The sequence below is a fragment of the Myotis yumanensis genome, unplaced genomic scaffold, assembly GCF_028538775.1.
Source record: "Myotis yumanensis isolate MYYU_CA2020_CCGP unplaced genomic scaffold, mMyoYum1.0.hap1 SCAF_15, whole genome shotgun sequence".
Lineage (NCBI taxonomy): Eukaryota > Metazoa > Chordata > Mammalia > Chiroptera > Vespertilionidae > Myotis > Myotis yumanensis.
In genome coordinates, this window is record NW_027223766.1 from 1,701,494 (window position 1) to 1,719,589 (window position 18,096).

Here is an 18,096-nt window from a genome sequence, read left to right on the forward strand (position 1 = left end):
CAAAGCTGAGGTGAAACCGAGAAGGGGTGGGACAGGGAAAGCAGTGGAAGAAGTGAGGCCAGTCTGGGGCTGGGGCTACACTGGGTTAAAAAGCTGCTGTGGGCAGAGGTGGGGAGTGGGTAGACAGGGGCAGGTGGGGTGTGGAGGCCAGACTGGGGCAACAGGACAGTGGGAAGACCTGTGGATGACAGAGGTGGCTGGCAGGAGTCCACTCCCATGATCTCAGTCCCTGTGACACTGGTCAACTCACCCCCTCCCCTCACCCCCATCCCCCCCGCTCCCCTCCCCTCACCTCCTTCTTCTTACCCCCCTCACCCTCCTCCTCTCATTCCCCTTTCCTCACCTCCTTCCCCTTACCCCCCCTCCCCTCCCTCCCTCCCCCCCCCCTTCCCCTCACTCCCCTCTCTGGAAGTCAAGTCTTTGGATTCCTGATTCCATTTTTATTAAAAACTAGATGCCCGGTGTATGAATTCGTGCATGGGTGGGGTCCCTTGGCCTGGCTGGCAATTGGGCCATCCGGGCCATCTTCCCAGTCCCCAGATGGCCCAATCGCCAGCCAGGCTGTCTTCCCAGTCCCTATCAGGGCAATTGTGGCTGACTGGCTGGGGGGAGGGACCACGGGAGGTTGGCTGTGGGAGGGGACTGACCACCAGGGAGCAGCTCCTGCATTGAGGGTCTTCCCCCTGGCGGTCAGTGTGCATCATAGCGACTGGTCGACCAGTCCTTTGGTCGTAACTGATGCTTAGGCATATATATATATATATTAGAGGCCCGGTGCACAAAAATTTGTGCACGTGGGGGGGGGGGGTGTCCCTCAGCCCGGCCTGTGCCCTCTCGCAGTCTGGGACCCCTTGGGGAATGACCACCTGCTGGCTTAGGCCCGCTCCCCGGGGGATTGGGCCTAAGATGGCAATCAGACATCCCTCTGGCAGCCCGGGAGCCCTTGGGGGATGTCCACTTGCCAGCAGGGAGCAGGCCTAGCTGCAGTTGGACATCCTTAGTGCTGCTGAGGAGGCAGGAGAGGCTCCCGCTACCACCGCTGTACTGGCAGCCATCAGCCTGGCTTGTGGCTGAGCAGAGCTCCCCTTGTGGGAGCGCACTGACCACCAGGAGGCAGCTCCTGCATTGAGCCTGCCCCCTGGTGGTCAGTATGTGTCATAGTGACTAGTCATTCCCAGTTGTTCTGCTGTTAGGGTCAATTTGCATATTACCCTTTTATTATATAGGATAGAGGCCTGGTGCATGGGTGGGGGCCGGCTGGTGTGCCCTGAAGGGTGTCCCGGATCAGGGTGGGGGTCCCGCTGGGGTGCCTGGCCAGCCTGGGTGAGGGGCTGAGGGCCGTTTTCAGGCTGGCCACGCCCCCCCACAACCCAAGCTCCCAGCCTCTCCTTTTTTTCTTTTTCTTTTTTTCTGGGATTTATTTATCTTCTATAATTGAAACTTTGTAGCCTTGATCGGAGCTGAGGGCCAGCCAGGGTAGGCGGGAAGTGTGGCTTCCTCCATCGCCGGGGGCAACCCAAGCCTACTGCTCACTCCAGCTCCGTGGCCGCCACCATTTTAGTTGGGTTAATTTGCATACTCGCTCCTGATTGGCTTGTGGGTGTGGCTTGTGGGCATGGCTTGAGTATAGTGGAGGACAGTTAATTTGCATGTTTCTCTTTTATTATATAGGACCAGAGGCATGGTGCATGAAATTTGTGCATGGGGGGGTGGTGTCCCTCAGCTGAGCCTGCACCCTCTCCAATCTGGGACCCCTTGAGGGATGGCCGACTGCCTGTTTAGGCCCGATCCCAGGGGGGATCAGGCCTAAATGGGCAGTTGGCCATCCCTCTCACAATCCAGGACTGCTGGCTCTCAACCGTTTGACTGCCTGCCAGCCTGATCACCCACTAACCACTCCTCTGCCAGCCTGATCATCCCCAACTGTCCTCCCCTGCCTGTGTCTCAGCTGGCTGGCAGCTTTGTAATGAATGGATTCACCTTTAGCCATTTTTCAGAGATAGAGGCAGAGGTCACAATTAAACACCGTGCCAAGCCCTGAGAATTCACCAGGGACTCACGCGTTTAAAGATGTACCTAAATCTTTATCTGGAACATCACTGCATAGGGCCCGGCTAGCTGAGTCACTTGTCAAGTGTAATAACTAATGCCTGACTTATTTTTATTAAAAAAATATCACAGTCCATTTTTCAAAGATGAAAAGCCATCTTGATATGAATTCATTGCTAAGTGTATGACAAGGGCAACTTCAAGGCGCATAAGGACACTTGCTCTGCGGCCAGAGAAGGTGGGAAGGGTCGCGTTCGATGGGCGCAGGCCCTGAGAGACAGAATTTCTAATGTGCAATATTCACACCACTGGTATCTCAGGGCATGAAAACCCCTGGATGCAGCCAGAAGATACGACCAGCTGTTTTCCCACAGGCGCTGAATCGTACTGACCACCTCCAGTGTAACACTGTGCACGGCGCCCGGCGCCCGGCTCAGACTTCACATCTCTGCACTGGAAACTCATTTTACTTACAAATCAAGTTGAGCAAAGCACAGCGGCTCCCCAGGGAGCGAGCCTGGTGCTGAAGACCAGGCCGAGAGGTCGCCGCGTGGAGGCACGGCTTTATCCTGTGTGTGTCCTTTCAGTGGGAGTGTTTTCTGTCCAGGCAGATGGAGGCCAGGCCCCTGCCAAGAGCGCAGTTCGCTGATCCCATGGCGATCACCTGACTCGCTTGCTAGAGAGCTCGGGGGCCCCAAGATGACAGGAAGGAGAGCTAAGCAGGGAGAGACCGCATCCCACTCACCCTCAGTTACCCCCTGGCCCAGTGAGACCTCCCATACCTCAGCTGGGAGCGGAGACACATCACCTGCCTCGCCAATCCTGCAGGGATCCCTGTGGGATCCGGCCTAAACTGGCAGTTGGACATCCCTCTTGCAATCTGGGACTGCTGGCTCCTAACTGCTGGTCTGCCTGCCTGCCTGCCTGCCTGATCACCCCTAACCACTCTGCCTCAACCCCTGCTGCTGTGGCTTTGTCTGGAAGGACATCCAGAATGATGTTCGGAAGGTTGTTTGGCTGTTTGGCCTAATTTGCATATTACACTTTTATTATTATAGATTTATTTTTTTCAACTGAATATATTCAAATTGTATGTATTCTCTAAAACTTTTTATTGAACTGACAGACCATATTTAAGGTCAAATATTATAGCCAATTTTAAATTTTTTAAATATTTTTTGTTGATTTCAGAGGGGAAGAGAGAGGGAGAGAGAGACAGAAACATCAATGATGAGAGAGAAGCATTGATCAGCTGTCTCCTGCATGCCCAGCATTGGGGATCCAGCCCGAAATCCAGGCATGTGCCCTGACAGGGAATTGAACCATGACCTCCTGGTTCATAGATTGATGCTCAACCACTGAACCACACCACCCGGGCTAAAGTCAATTTTTAAATCAACTTTATGCGGGGCAGTAGCCACCATGCACATCTCACAGTTCTGCATGGTCCAGAAGTCCTTGAGATGCCCCTGAAGAGCAGACAAGGACTCCCCAGGAGAGGGGGAGGGAGAGGGAGCATTGTGTCTCCTCTTACCAGGACACTAATCCCACTCATGAGGGGCCCAGCCTCATGCTCTAATCACCGCCTCCTAACCCATCACATTGGGGGTGGGGGGCAGGGTTTCAGCAGTGAATTTGGGCGAGGCACCGACACTCATTACTGCTGGGAACTGGTTCCAGCAGGTCATAATTGCAAGTTTCATCAAAAGGTTGATGGAACTTGGGGACTCAATAAGGGCTGAGTCACACATGTTATCGCCTGTGGGAATGGCTGATGGCATTTCCCCAAACCTGAAAAGGATGCATTAAATTAATTGTTGCTGCCAGACAGCTCAGGGCACCTTAATCTACATGTTATTGCCTCCTAATGGCCAAACACCTGAACAACCGTAGGCAAATTCTTCCATTCTGACAATGGACTATGTATACTGAAACCCTACCCTTTGAAGTGTATATATCCACCTCGCCTCAGGACAATTTGTGTTAATAAAAAGCATGGGGTTCTGAGATTAAGGAGATCTTAGTTTCTTTAGCTAGGCTAGAGGGGTTAATGCAAGTGGCCTTTAGACCTGGAGCTCAGACAGGGATGGGGGTAAGCAGACATGCTGTGTCACCCTTTCCTATGCACGTTCTGTAGCTGGTAACCCCCGCTGGGAGCAATAAAACATGTTTCAGCCCCGTCTCTGAACACGGAGAACATCCTCTATTAAGAACTTGAAGAATGCCCCAGGAGGTTGTAGCTGCTTCTTATACACAGGACAGAACCCAGTCCGCCCCTGTCCGCCAGCGGTTCTGCCGGCCAGGGATGCACCGACCAGGGGAGCGAGCGGCTGGTGCCCTGCCCTGGGATTGCTGTGCGCGGCTCTGGGGCATGGAGCGTGGGAAAGACACTGGATCTCACCTTCAGCAGCTCAGGTGTGTTACTGATGGTGTCGGGGCCAGTGGCCACCTGGCCAAATCCCTGTTCAGAAGCAATGTCCTTGGTGGGAGGTGGGCAGGCACGCACATGCGACATCTCATGGCGGCGGACAGGGGACAGGACAGACAGCGCTCCCTGCCCCGCTGGCACCAGGGAGAGGCGGGGGGGTGGGGGGGGGGGGGGGTGGGGGGTGGGGGGGTGGGGGGAACCCCACAGGGAAGAGTCTCTGAGGAGCCTGCATCCTAATGCTGAGGGCGCCTCTCAGAAAGGCAGGGGGAGCCTCGCAGGTCCGGCTGCCTCCCAGGTGCTTCCAGAGAAGCCTGGCGCCTAGGAACTGCGTAAGCAGCACCCGCCCGGCAGAGAACGTCAGTCCCACACAGAGCCGTGGCCACGGGACCCTGGGCCCTGAGGCCAGGAAGGCTGTTCTGAGAGCAGCCCCTGCTCCAGGCCCTGATCAGGTCATAGGTCACAGGTCACAGGTCACGGGAGCACCTCTGCGCAGGGCCCTCTCCCAGGAGCCCCGCCCGCAGACACTGGGCTCTTGCCCTCTCCAGGCTGGCGGAGACCTTACCAAGGCCACAGCGGCCTCAGCGGCCTCAGCGCTGCCAGGGAGAGAACAGTCATACAGCAGCCACAGGGCTGCCCGATACCTTTATATCCGCACAGACAGAGTGAGGGTCAGGGCCTCTCGGGGGCGGTCAGCCTCCTGGAGCCGAGAAGGGCAGGGTCAGGGCCTTGCAGGTCAGCCTCTGGAGCCAGTGCTGGGAGTGAGAGCACTGGGTGGGAGGAGGAACAGTAGGTGCGAAGGAGCACCTGCCTGTCTCCCAGATCAACCCCAGCTGGTGTTTAGGGAAGGATCCGTGGGCGTGGCCAGTGGACTCACTGGAGACTGCAATTTACAGAAATGCAGCAACCACAGAATTGAAGTTACTGAATTAGCCAACAACCTGGAAAGTGTTCCTGTGCCACTTTGCCATGTGCGGATACACAGCCAGCACGCGGTCCGTCGCAGGGCGTTGGCGACCTGGGCCCTCTGTCCTGTGGGCTCAGGTGCTTCTTGGCTCCTGGGCTTGCCATTTCCATCTGAGGGAGCACAGGGTGTGGTGGAGGCAGCCTGGGCTTGGGTTTCTTTGCTGCCTCCTTTAAAACAGGTTTTCCCTCAGCCCAGTCACGTGGTCTCCGTGTGGGCAGCGTCCCCACACGGCTGTCCGAGTAACCGAACATGCCTCGGGACTCCTGATACCAGCCTCCTGGAGTCCTGCTAGTGGGACAGGCACTTGTGCTCGTGGTCAGAGCCAGTGCCTGGGGGTCAGAGTGGACTGGATCCGGCCACTGTTTATGCCGATTGACTTACCTCTCACATTGGCAATCAGGTCAGTGAATCCCAGGTCTCCGTTACTAAGGGCTCCATCGCCACAAGCGGGAAACGACGCTGTGTCAGAACCAGAGGTCTGCCTTCACGCCACCCGACAGCCAGGCTCGCAGGATTGAAGCAGCTTAGAAATAAACGCTCAGAACGTCGTTCAGCCTGCGATGTGAATAAATACCCGTGTCTTTCCTCACTGACCATTGGTCTCGCACACGAATCACAGGACTGGCTCGTCCGCTGCCCTGTCCAGACCCAGCCAGGCCCGGAGACCCCCACCTGCGCTGTGCTCCCCCCACTCCATCCGCTTCCGCATTTACCATCTTTCCTCAGTTCGGGAAAGTTCCAAACAACGTGATTTGTTGGGTGTAGTGCGCACAGCAGGAAAGCCAGTGGGTAAATGGTCCTGTGGGATGTGAAGGTTCGGGTAAAACTGCTGTTACCTGCAACCTTTGAGGGAGGGAAGTGAAAAGTGAACACCCAGTGCTCTGTTTCCAAGCACATGGATCCTACTGCCTCGCACTGTGTGTGAAAATGGAACCAAGTGGGAGGAGCTGGCGGAGGGAAGAGCCCTGGGGGACAGGGCTGCTCCCCTGGAGCTGGAGGCGGGCTTTCGGCCATGGCCACTCCCTCCCAGGGCCTGAGGCAGGTTTGAGAATTTGACTGAATATACACAGCGCCAGCATATCTGCCCTTAGAAACAGAGCTTCCTGTGACCCTAACCAGCCCTTCTCTCACTGAGAGCCCCGGCCCAGCATCTTAGAGCCCAGGGACCGCACCTCAGTCTCAGGGGCCATGAGTTTCAAAGAGAAGAGCAGCCTCTGGAGGAGCCCGAGGGTGTGCCCTCCCCAGAGGCCGTGCCCTCCCCTCAGAGGCTTCCCTGCAGGTGCCTGGAGTGGGGACCAGGTAGGTGACAGGCAGCGAATCTCCAAACACAAATGGAAAGTCTCCAAAGGAAATTTGTCACCCAGCTTTGTCCCGTGTCGCTGAGGTGGCTGCAGGCGGCTGATGGCGGGTGGGGGCTCCCTCAGGGGGTCCTGGGTGTCCGCGGCTGGGGGCAGACGCCGGTGGGCAGGTGGCCCAGCACAGGTGTGTGATCATGGCCTCCACATTCCGTCTAGATGTTTCCGGTAGACCCAAGGTCCCCTCAGAGCCGTCTCTCAGGGTGAGACATGACAGGGGAAGGTCAGGAGAGGATTTAGCTGCACGTAGTTCTCCCGCAGGTCCTCTGACACCTGCCTGCTCGGAGCAGCATTGGGTTCGAACACGACTGTCACCCCCGAGTCAAAGGTGATTTCTCCACCACCGGTTCACGTAGCTAAAATAGCAATGTTTTAAGCTCTGAACACAGGGCCAGTTGGCAGGTGTATGGAGAGTGAGTCAGCTTTCCCAGGTGACAGGATGGGAGGGAGGGCGGGTGGCTGTGCTGGCTGCCAGTCTCTGGGCCTTGCGGGCGCCCAGTGGGAACTGGCTGTGAGTCTCGCACCTGGGGACCCTGTGCTGCTCCTCGGCGGGTGCTCGGTCCCAGCCCCGGCTCAGGGCAGATCTCCATGGAAGGTTTTAACGAGGGACCGACTCTCGGGCACTTTTCTTTAAAACGTTTGCCGATGCTGCTGCCCAGTTCCCTGGTGGTTACCGAGCCGAAGCAGGACCTCAGGGGCATGTGGCCCAGAAGGGGCACGTCTGTTGGGACAGGACCGGCGGCAGCCTGGTTCCGCTGCGCCAGGGGCTCTGCAGACGCGGGGAAGGAGTGCGGTTGGAATGGAGGCCCAGGGCTCCTGCAGGGCCCCTGTGGACATCGCAGAGGTGGTCAGCGGCTGGTCTGTGAGTGGAGCACGCAGCCCCTGCAGGTGGCCCAGGGGACTGAGGCGGGCCAGTGCGGGGGAGGGGGGGTGCATAGTTAGGTGTTTGGCTTCTCTGGACTGTATCCCTCATCAGTGAGGAGCACTGAGCTTGTCAATTACTTTAGGATTCTGAAGTCTCGTGTTTATTTCACGAGTGAGTAGCAATTTGGAACAGGATCCACGTTGGAGACTGTTGTCGCCTTTCCTCTTAGCCAGCAGCGATTGCTCCTCAAAACACATTCAAAGAGGAGCAAGCTGTAGGCCTTTAAAACAGAAAAATCACCCACAAGCAAATGACTCTACTTTAGAGGGACCAGGCCCCAGGTGCTTGGTGTTCTTTGGCACAAACTGAAATTGGGCTGTGCTTTGCATCCTAGCCACCCACGGCCAAGGGGTCGCTGGGGACCCCTGTCGAGGGCAAAAGGATGAGCAGCCTCCAGCCACAGGCTTTCCCGGGGAGGAAAGGGGACCCACAGCAGAGAGGCTGCTGAGTGGGAGGAGGTTAGGAAAGATCCCAGGATTCGGGGGCATGGAGTGTGACAGAGAAACCATATTAGGGGGCACACACGAGAAAGCTAGGGAGCTCCAGGCTCATTTCTCACCCCCTTCCTCCCCCTGAAGATGAAATGAGTTCTGGACAATCTTTGCGAGGGTCGAGGTGAGGGAAACACGTGGGCACACAGGGGCCTTCTCGGAGGGGAGGGCTGGGCACGAGGAGGCCCCCCAGGAAGAGTGACCAAGTGGCACCTGAGACTTCAAGCCCTTGGTGACGCCAACACCGAGATGGTGAGAAAGTGGCAACTGTCCCTGCCGGCCTGTCGCCGTCCGCCGTCTGATGACGGATGTGTGTCGGCCGCGCCCCACAGTCCCACACCACTTGCACTTTTTTACTCTTTTTAATATTTGCATTGCACCATACAGCTTTCTTGCTTAAATGTATGTACTTTGGAAAACTCTTTATCATGATGTGAATCTCTCATTTTGTGCGTCACTTCTCTCTATGGCACGGATGTCCACGGGGTGAACTTATATCTCTCTGCCCCTTGGTACTTCAGTCTTCACGGGTAGCCCTGTGCCTAAGCAGCTGATTTATTCTAGTCCCACGCACTGCAGCATAAAAATCAGAACTACTTTGCCCTTTTTCTGTTTATGTGGGTTTATGAAAGCGTCACTCTGTTGAGGTGCACACACTGAGGTTGGGTGGTGGGAGTCGTACTGGGAATTTGGCCAACAGCCCCCTCTGTCTATGCTTTACAGTGGCCCCAAAACGAAGCCATCGTCACCGCGCTCAGAAGCCATTGGTGATGCGGGCTGCATGGCGAGCAAACGCCGCCCACGCTCTCTCCACCTCTTTCTCCGACAAGAACCTGTCTCCGTGAACTGAAGGGGAAGAAGTCACCTGCACACGCCTCTCCTCGGCCCATGCCTCGCTGCCCGGCCTGTCCTGCCGGGAGATAGCCTGGCTGATGGCACCTCCAGAGGCAACGGCCTGCGTTTGGGTGGGAACGAGGGATTCAGTCTCCCGGTCTGGCTCGTTCTGCGACGCTGTCAGGACTCCACTCCTGATCTCTTGTGGGGTCGAGCTGCAGAGCTGGGTGTCCAGACAGGAGAGGGAGTGACAACATGCGTGAGGGAGTGGCACACACATCAATTCCATTGAACGACGGTATCCAGGGAAGAGGCCGGCCACTAGTTATGTTTCCGCAGTGTTTACAGAAAGGCGTCATGGACCGCAGGTGTGTGTGAGTGTGTGTGTGAGAGTGTATGTGTGAGTGTGTGTATGAGTGTATGTGTATGTGTATGTGAGTGTGAGTGTGTGTGTGAGTGTGTGAGTGTATGTGTGAGTGTGTGTGTGAGAGTGTATGTGTGAGTGTGTGTATGAGTGTATGTGTATGTGAGTGTGAGTGTGTGTGTGAGTGTATGTGTGAGTGTGTGTGTGAGAGTGTATGTGTGAGTGTGTGTATGAGTGTATGTGTATGTGAGTGTGAGTGTGAGTGTGTGTGAGTGTGTGAGTGTATGTGTGAGTGTGTGTGTGAGAGTGTATGTGTGAGTGTGTGTATGAGTGTATGTGTATGTGAGTGTGAGTGTGTGTGTGTGTGAGTGTATGTGAGTGTGTGTGTGAGAGTGTATGTGTGAGTGTGTGTATGAGTGTATGTGTATGTGTATGTGAGTGTGAGTGTGTGTGAGTGTATGTGTGAGTGTGTGTGTGAGTGTATGTGTGAGTGTGTGTATGAGTGTATGTGTATGTGTATGTGAGTGTGTGTGAGAGTGTGTGTGTGAGTGTGTGTGTGTGAGTGTGTATGTGTGTGTGTGATGAGTGTGTGTGTGAGTGTATGTGTGAGTGTGTGTATGAGTGTATGTGTATATGTATGTGAGTGTGTGTGAGTGTGTGTGTGTGAGTGTATGTGTGTGTGTATGAGTGTATGTGTATGTGTATGTGAGTGTGTGTGAGAGAGTGTATGTGTGAGTGTGTGTGTGTGTGTGTGTGTGAGTGTGTATGTGTGTGTGTGTGATGAGTGTGTGTGTGTGAGTGTGTATGTGTGTGTGTGTGATGAGTGTGTGTGTGTGAGTGTGTATGTGTGTGTGGTGAGTGTGTGTATGGTGAGTGTGTGGTGTGTGTGGTAAGGAGGGTGAGGAGCTCAGTCTGCGAGCCCAGTGCACTGGCTGAGCCTGACAAGGAGCCGCCGGGAGGCACACCGGGGCTGCCCTGGCCACGTCCACAGTCCCAGGGCAGCGGCCTGGGGCGTTCTGGATTAGGACCTGCACAGGCCCGAGCATGCATGCGGGTGGCGTGGCCCTGGGGCCTGTGTGCTCGCCCTTCGGCTGCCTGGACACAGAGAGCTCAGGCCTGAGCCCTGCCCTGGGGAAGTCAGAGGAGACGAAAGGTGCAGCTGAAACCCACGGAAGCAGAGGAAGGGCAACGGGAGAGAAACGGACAATGTGTGTCATCGGGCAGACCGTCTAGGAGCGGCCAGCGGGCTCCCTTACCGCCCCCCCTCCCCTCCCGCAATGGGATGAACCCCGCCCTGTGCTTGTGCCTGTGCGTAGGGTCAGTAGCACATGCTGAGCAGCCTTCCCGCCTGCTCCTTCGGGAAGCAGGCACTCACGTCGCAGACTGGGTTCCGGGAGCTCTGGGGGGACTGGGTCGCCTGCAGCCATGGACTCTGGGTCCGAGGAGACTTTTCCTCAAGTGAGGCTGCCCCTCGGGTCAGACCAGAGCTCCTCGCTGAAAAGGAAGGTCCTGTTCTCACAGAGCGAGGAGAAGCAGCTGCCCACAGCTGGACCCTGGAGATGGGGGAGACAGCAGTGATGGCCCCACAGAGGCTCTCCCTCCCCCCAAACAGTGATGGCCCCACAGAGGCTCCCCCTCCCCCCAAACAGTGATGGCCCCACAGAAGCTCCCCGTCCCCCCAAGCAGTGATGGCCCCACAGAGGACCCCATCCCCCAAGCAGTGATGGCCCCACAGAGGCTCCCCCTCCCCCCAAACAGTGATGGCCCCACAGAAGCTCCCCGTCCCCCCAAACAGTGATGGCCCCACAGAAGCTCCCCGTCCCCCCAAACAGTGATGGCCCCACAGAGGACCCCGCCCCCCAAGCAGTGATGGCCCCACAGAGGACCCCGTCCCCCCAAGCAGTGATGGCCCCACAGAGGACCCCGTCCCCCAAGCAGTGATGGCCCCACGGAGGACCCCACCCCCCCAAACAGTGATGGCCCCACGGAGGACCCCACCCCCCAAACAGTGATGGCCCCACGGAGGACCCCACCCCCCAAACAGTGATGGCCCCACGGAGGACCCCACCCCCCAAGCAGTGATGGCCCCACAGAGGACCCCCGTCCCCCCAAACAGTGATGGCCCCACGGAGGACCCCACCCCCCAAACAGTGATGGCCCCACAGAGGACCCCGTCCCCCAAGCAGTGATGGCCCCACAGAGGACCCCGTCCCCCCAAGCAGTGATGGCCCCATGGAGGCTCCCCCCTCCCCCCAAGCAGTGCTGGCCCCATAGAGGACCCCGTCCCCCCAAACAGTGATGGCCCCATGGAGGACCCCGTCCCCCCAAGCAGTGATGGCCCCACGGAGGCTCCCCCCTCCCCCCAAGCAGCTATGGCTGCCGCCAGGACCGCTGAGCTGGAAGAGAAGCTCTGCTGTCACACTCAGAAGTTGTCCTGGTTGCTAACAGGTAAATGGAAGTCTGGCCATATTTTGGGTTGAAGAGACCCTTCTTAGGCCCCGTTTGGAGGCCCTTGGGGGACGGATGGGAGGGGACTCTCTCCTGTTGGCTTCCTCACATGTCCTGCCCCCTTCGCTTTGACGCAAACAGGTCAAAGACCAGCCACAGCGGCTGCAAGACAGCCCTGACCTGTAAAACGCTTCAGAGTGAACATAATTGCTAAGCTCCTTGACATTGGTCTCAGCAATTTTTAAAATATATTTTCAAGTGTAGTTGACATTCCATATCATTTTATATTAGTTTCATGTGCACAGCCTGGTGGTCAGACAGAAGGGCATGAGGACAGGGAACAGCAGGGGGAGGGCAGGAGGAGGGCGCGGAGTCTGAGCAGTATGTCACCCGTGTCCCTCACTGATGGTTTCTCTGCATGGAAACGTTCTCGGCTCAGAGGCCGCGGCGCCGACGCCCAGGTCCTGTGCCCTGCGGACTTGGTAGACCATCCTCCTCCTCCTCTTCCCATCAGGCTTTGGGGCAGCCCCTCTGGTGCCCAGCCCTGCCTGCAGCCCTGGTGGACAACCGGGAGGCTCCCCGGTTTCACCCCCATTTTCCCAGCAGCCCTTGAAGTCATGCCCACAGGCGAGGGGCAGGGCTCCGAGGGGGACCCCCAGGCTTCCTGTGGGAGGTGGGGTCTGGCTTGTGCTCAGGTGAGAAGCAGTGACTGAGTGTCTCCTGTGGGAACCATGGTCTGGCCTCAGCATTCACTTTACCCCCTGAAGGCAAAGCGGCTGCCCCCTCCCCCCACGCCCCCTCCCCCTCCCCTGCCTGGTGCGGGAGCAGGCTGCTCTGTGGAACCAGGCAGACGGGGGGGGGGGGGGGGGGGGGGGGGGGGGGGGGGGGGGGGGCTGCGTTTGGAGATGGGCCTCTTTCCTGCCCGCGTTCAGCCACCACGGCGTAGGGACCTAGATGCGTATTTTGTAACTCAGTCTGTTTTCCCTCATGCAGTGCATTTGCTCTTAGGAAATAAACACTTCGATGGGGAAACGCAGCTGCAGGAGACTGACCCACATGGCCACGCTGGGTTTCTGTGTCTTTATCTTTTATTTGATAAGATCATATGCTGACGTTCAGTACCAGGTTACTCTAACTGTCTGTTCTTCCTGTCTCTCTCCCCCTGTTAAATCCTGTTTCCTGAAATGTAAGGCCTCACGTTTGTTTGTTTGAGCCCCACCTGCCAGGCATGTCTGGGGACGCAGGTGCGCAGATCCCGAGTCAGGTGTGCTTCGCGCGGACATGGTTCCCTGGGTCGTAGCCACTGTATGGGCGGCACAGCGATCCCCGTCACCTAGGTCCCTGCTGTAATTAACTAGTGACCTCAAAAGGAGGCCTTTGCTCTGTCTGCACAATTTCAGCTGCAGGTGACACATTTAAATCAGAGGAGAGGGCGGGGAGATGGACTCCGGCCACCGTCCAGCTCTGAGGCTCTGCAGCCGGGCTCTCCCCTGGGTGAATGGACATCTCGCTGCAGCTCCCAGGGAGACACCCCCAGGCCAGCTCCCTCAGAGACACCCCAGGCAGCTCCCTCAGAAACACCCCAGGCCAGCTCCCTCAGAGACACCCCAGGCCAGCTCCCTCAGAGACACCCCCAGGCCAGCTCCCTCAGAGACACCCCCAGGCCAGCTCCCAGGGAGACACCCCCAGGACAGCTCCCTCAGAGACACCCCAGGCAGCTCCCTCAGAAACACCCCAGGCCAGCTCCCTCAGAGACATCCCCAGGCCAGCTCCCTCAGAGACACCCCCAGGCCAGCTCCCTCAGAGACACCCCCAGGCCAGCTCCCTCAGAGACACCCCCAGGCCAGCTCCCAGGGAGACACCCCCAGGACAGCTCCCTCAGAGACACCCCCAGGCCAGCTCCCTCAGAGACACCCCCAGGCCAGCTCCCAGGGAGACACCCCCAGGACAGCTCCCTCAGAGACACCCCCAGGCCAGCTCCCTCAGAGACACCCCCAGGCCAGCTCCCTCAGAGACACCCCCAGGCCAGCTCCCAGGGAGACACCCCCAGGCCAGCTCCCTGGCTACAGCTGCCCACAGCAGACACTGCACAGACCCACCAGCTGACAGAGGCAGGCCCTGTGTCCCCATAGACACACATGCTCATCAGCTCAAGGTGCCACCAAAGCACAGGACACGGATCTTCCAACGTCTCATGGGGATGCAGGCGCCAGGGGCACAGACCTCAGGGGTTGGTTTCCAGGCCCTTTGAGGCACTCCTCTTGGTCTGCTGTCTGAAAAGTGCCCAGCATTTGAATAGGGTATGAGAGCCTGCTGGGGAGCAACAGGTGCTGGAGAGCTACGGGTGCTGGGGAGCTATGGGTGCTGGGGAGCAACAGGTGCTGGAGAGCTACGGGTGCTGGGGAGCTATGGGTGCTGGGGAGCAACAGGTGCTGGAGAGCTACGGGTGCTGGGGAGCTATGGGTGCTGGGGAGCTGTGGGTGCTGGGGAGCTGTGGGTGCTGGGGAGCTACGGGTGCTGGGGAGCAACAGGTGCTGGAGAGCTACGGGTGCTGGGGAGCTATGGGTGCTGGGGAGCTGTGGGTGCTGGGGAGCTGTGGGTGCTGGGGAGCTACGGGTGCTGGGGAGCAACAGGTGCTGGAGAGCTACGGGTGCTGGGGAGCTATGGGTGCTGGGGAGCTGTGGGTGCTGGGGAGCTATGGGTGCTGGGGAGCTGTGGGTGCTGGGGAGCTATGGGTGCTGGGGAGCTGTGGGTGCTGGGGAGCTACAGGTCCTGGGGAGCTACAGGTCCTGGGGAGCTATGGGTGCTGGGGAGCTATGGGTGTTGGGGAGCTATGGGTGCTGGGGAGCCTCGGGTGCTGGGGAGCTATGGGTGCTGGGGAGCTATGGGTGCTGGGGAGCTATGGGTGCTGGGGAGCCTCGGGTGCTGGAGAGCTACGGGTGCTGGGGAGCTATGGGTGCTGGGGAGCTGTGGGTGCTGGGGAGCTATGGGTGCTGGGGAGCTGTGGGTGCTGGGGAGCTGTGGGTGCTGGGGAGCTACAGGTGCTGGGGAGCTGTGGGTGCTGGGGAGCTACGGGTGCTGGGGAGCTATGGGTGCTGGGGAGCAACAGGTGCTGGGGAGCTATGGGTGCTGGGGAGCTATGGGTGCTGGGGAGCTATGGGTGCTGGGGAGCAACAGGTGCTGGGGAGCCTCGGGTGCTGGGGAGCCTCGGGTTCCTGTGCGTCCTTCCCTTCTCCTCTCCTGTCCCTGGTGCAGGTCCTGCTCCCGCTGGGTCTGAGACCTGGAGTCTGAGGTATTCACTCCTGGGACGACTTAAGGATCAAGGAAAAGAGCTCAATGGAATCACAGAACAACTTTCCCATTTGCTTTCTATCCAAGTGTGAACCTGACAGACTTCAATGGAGCATGTAACCCGAGGAACCAGGCCATAAGGGGTGCTCAGGGCCGCCTCGCAGGAGGGTGGGCCGCTCAGAGCCCTAAAAGCATGTTTACATGAGACTTTAAAACCCCTTTCTCTCCTGTCTCCTCTTCCTGTCCATATTTTATGAATCAGCTTTTCAAATATTAACTCACAATCCTTGGTCTTCTTAAATTAGCTTACATAAGTGATATTTGATTTACAAAACAAAAGATTGTTATTTAAAAATATTATTTGAAAATTCCTGAGGACCTGAATGCAAGTCACGATTATTGGTTTAGAAACTGCCATCATTAGAGACATAAATGCTATTTAGTGCTTTATTCAAAATTTTGAGTTGTATCCTCAATGACCACATGTTGAATATATAAAATGCATACGATTACCTCAAATAGGAACAAATTTCTTGTTGTATTTCACCTACATTTTGACTCACTATTGGAAAATGTGATTACGTGACTAGATTGCTGGATAACTCATTATTTTTCTTTATTTGGCAAAAGAAGTAGAAGCTGTTGCTAAATTTTTCTGATGATTTTATCGCCCTCAGCAGAAGCACAAATTTATATATATATACTAGAGGCCCGGTGCACAAAAATTTGTGCACTTGGAGGGGGGTAGGGGGGTCCCCCAGCCTGGCCTGTGCCCTCTCGCAGTCTGAGACCCCTTGGGAGATAATGACCTGCTGGCTTAGGCCTGCTCCCGGGTGGCAGAGGGCACGCCCAATCCCTAGGTGCAGCCCCCTGGTCAGGCTCAGAGCAGGGTCGATTGGGGAGTTGGGGCGCCGCCCCCTCATGCACAGAGCAGGGCGGATCGGGAGGTTGCGATGCCACCCTCAGTCACGCTCAGGGTAGGGCCGATTGGGGGCTTGGGGCACCGCCCCCTGTCACACTCAAGGCAGGGTCGATGGGGAGGTTGCGGCGCCACCCCCTGTCACTCACAGAGCAGGGCCGATCAGGGGGTTGAGGAGCTCCCCCCTGTCACACACAGAGCAGGGCGGATCAGGGGGTTGGGGCACTGCACCCTGTCACACTCAGGGCAGGGCCAATGGGGAGGTTATGGCTCTACCCTGTCACACACAGAGCAAGGCCTGTGGAGGGGGGTTGGGGCGCCACCCTCTATCACCCACAGAGCAGGGCCGATCAGGGGGTTGGGGCGCCACCACTGTCACACTCGGGGCAGGGCCGATGGAGAGGTTATGGCTCTACCCTGTCACACACAGAGCAGGGCCTGTGGGGGGGGGGGGCGGTTGGGGTGCCACACCCTGTCACACACAGAGCAGGGCCGATCAGGGGGTTGGTGTGCTGCACCCTGTCAAACACAGAGCTGCAGGGCAATCAGGGGATTGGGGAGCTCCCACCTATCAGGCACAGAGCAGGGCTGATCAGGGGGTTGGGGCACCTTCTCCTGTCATGAACAGAGCAGGGTGGATAGGGAGGTTGTGACCCCCCCCCCCCCCGGCCCCCATCACACACAGAGCCGCAGGGCGATCAGGGGGTTTGGGCGCTGCCCCTTGTCTCACTGATCCTGGTGCTGGGAGGCATATTACCCTTTTACTATATATAATAGAGGCCTGGTGCATGGGTGGGGGCCAGCTGGTTTGCCCTGAAGTGTGTCCTGGATCAGGGTGGGGGTCCCCACTGGGGTGCCTGGCCAGTCTGGGTGAGGGGCTGAGGGCTGTTTTCCGGAAGCGAGTGACTGAAGCTCCCAACCGCTCCTTGTTTTCTTTTTCTTTTTTTTTTATTCTGGGCCAGCTTTAGCTCTGAGGCCTCGCTGCTGAAAACATTGATACAAAGTTTCGGTCCGGCTGGCTTTCAGTCCGGCTGGTTTCGGGGGTTTTGTTTACCTTCTTATTTGCAACATAGTACATAGCTGTTTAGAGTTGCAGCTGAGAGGCCTGCAAGTGAGGCGGGGAACGTTGGAGTCCGCAGCAAGCAAGCCTCATGCTCGCTTCAGTGCCTGGCTGCTGGCCGCCATCTTGGCTGACAGTTAATTTGCATATACTCACTGATTAGCCAATGAAAAGGGTAGTGGTCGTACGCTAATTACCATGTTTCTCTTTTATTAGTGTAGATACTAGAGGCCCGGTGCACAAAAATTTGTGCACTCGGGTGGGAGAGGGGGTCCCTCAGCCCAGCCTGTGCCCTCTCGCAGTCTGGGACCCCTCGGGAGAAAACGACCTGCTGGCTTAGGCCTGCTCCTGGGTGGCAGAGGGCAGGCCCAATTCCTAGGTGCAGCCCCTGGTCAGGCTCAGAGCAGGGCTGATTGGGGAGTTGGGGCGCCGCCCCCTGTCATGCACAGAGCAGGGCGGATCGGGAGGTTGTGGTCCCACCCCCTGTCACACACAGAGCCGCAGGGCGATCAGGGGGTTTGGTCGCTGTCCCCTGTCACGCTGATCCCGGTGCCGGGAGGCCTCGTGGCTCCGCTGATCCCGGTGCTGGGAGGCATATTACCCTTTTACTATATAGGATAGAGGCCTGGTGCATGGGTGGGGGCCGGCTGGTTTGCCCTGAAGGGTGTCCTGGATCAGGGTGGGGGTCCCCACTGGGGTGCCTGGCCAGGCTGGGTGAGTTGATGATGGCTGTTTGCATCTGGTCACACACCCTTCAGGGTTGGGGTCTCCACTGGGGTGCCTGGCCAGCCTGGATGAGGGGATGATGGCTGTTTGCATCTGGTCACACACCCTTCAGGCTGGGGGTCCCCACTGGGGTGCCTGGCCAGCCTGGATGAGGAGATGATGGCTGTTTGCATCTGGTCACACCCCCTTCAGGGTGGGGATCCCCACTGGGGTGCCTGGCCAGCCTGGGTGAGGGGCTGAGG